We start from the raw sequence: 2012 nt of genomic DNA, 5'->3' as shown, positions 1-2012 counted from the left end.
GTCCTTGTGCTTTGCTAAGCTTGTTCTAAGTAGGTGCTTTAGACCACTGAGCCATCTCACCAGCCCCTTTTGTAAGTATTTGTATGAGGGAAAGAATGTTCTTGAATTGTTGGGTTTAAGGTTTGTATATTCATTAGATAAAGTCTGTTAAGCCTATTTATTTATTTATTTGTGGAACCAGGGATTGAACTCAGGCCCTTGCGCTTGCCAGGGAAGCACTTATTTCCACTGAGCTATCTCCCCAGCCCCAATTTATTTACTTTTGAGATGGAGTCTTGATGTATAGTTTAGGTTGGCCTTGAACTCATTCTGCAGCCCAGGCTGGCCTCAAGCTCATGTTGATCCTTCTGCCTTCAGCCTTCTGAGTGCTGGGATTACATACAGGCGGGCAACACCATGCCTCGTTTGTTTGTTAATGTTAATGGTTACGTATTCTCTATTATTTCACTTAATTTTTTTTTTTTTACTTGCTTGGTCTATTAATTGCTGAGAGAGGCATGCTAAAATGTCCTGATTGTAGACTTGATCATTTTCTTTTGTAATTTGCTCTCCTTGGTATATTTATTTTATTTTTTTATGTAATATGTATTTGTGTATATTATTGAAATTGGACCCAGGACCTTGCTCATGTTAGAGAAGCACTGTGACATTGTCTACATTCCCAGCCCTTTTGTAAGATTTTATTTTATTTATTTTTTGGGGGGTTGGTACCAGGGATTGAACGCAGAACCTTGCACTTGCCAGGCAGGTGCTTATGCCACTGAACTATCTCCCTGGCCTTGTAAAATTTTATTTTGAGACAGGGTTTTGGTCCATTGCCCAGGCCATTTTAAACTTGCAGTGTCCCTGCTTTAGCCTCCAAGTGGCTGGGAGTAGATGCCTGTGCTCCCATGCCTGGCTGTGCAGGTTTTTTGTTTATTTTTGTTTTTGCAGTACCAGGTTATGAACTTGGGACCTCAAGCTTGCCAAACAGGCACATATGCCACTGAGCTATGTAGTTCATACCTCTGGCTGCGTAGTTGTTTTTTTATTTTTATTTTTATTTTAGGGAAGGGTCTACACAGTGTTCAAGATCTCACTACTAGATCGGACTCCTAGTGATCCACTTATTTACAGCCTCCCAAGAGTGGGATTACAGGTGCCCGCCACCACACCCAGTCTCAATCTCAGGGGGCCAGCATGGCAGGCCCTGGGATTGAACCCCCAGCCCCTATACCTGCTTGCAGGTGCTTTAATCCACTGAGCTATGTAGCTGGCCTTGGCTGTGTAGTTTTAAGGTCATATCATAAGATTCTTAAGTACAGTGTACAAACATATGTGCACAGGAGCTCCGGAGATGGCTCAATAGAATAAGCGCTTCCCTGGCAAGCACAAGGGTCTGAGTTCAATCCTGGTTCTGAAACAAAACAAAACAAAAAACCCAAAACAAAAAAACGTATTTGCACAGTATGAAACATCTGTACCACACCAGCTTATCAACTACAAGTTAACAGTGCCCTGGCTACTTCTTCCTGTAGCCCTGTTCCCTTGACTTCTAGCACCATGGATACATTTACCTGTATTAGAATTTCATGCCATAGAATTAGAACGGTGAGTAGTGCTCACTGTTAGCCTGTGAGTTTCACCCATGCAACTGCATACAGACAGCCCAGCTCGAGGCCCTGGGGCCCCCTTGCATGGAGGCCTCACCCCTCACTCATGCATCTGCTGGGCACACACTAGGATCCTAGTTCAGTTTGGGGCTATGATAAATCATGGTGTTATTTATATCACCCTACAAGTCTTTGGGGGGAATCTCTGCATTTCAGTAGGAGTGGAATTTGGAGGCTGTACAGTATGTTTATGTTCGGCTTTGGTAGATTCTGCCAAAGAATTTTCCAAATGTACCCATTCATAGTTGTGTCAGCCATGAGAGTCCTGGCTGACCACTTGGCACTGCCTGGCTTTGGTACAGTGCTCTGCTTCGTGGGGCACAGGACTGCGTTGAGGTTTCCTTGGTGTTGTCCCAGAGA

This window comes from Octodon degus, unplaced genomic scaffold (assembly GCF_000260255.1).
Source record: "Octodon degus isolate 3935 unplaced genomic scaffold, OctDeg1.0 scaffold00026, whole genome shotgun sequence".
Lineage (NCBI taxonomy): Eukaryota > Metazoa > Chordata > Mammalia > Rodentia > Octodontidae > Octodon > Octodon degus.
The sequence above is the reverse complement of the archived record's forward strand: the minus strand, read 5'-3'. Positions refer to the sequence as shown.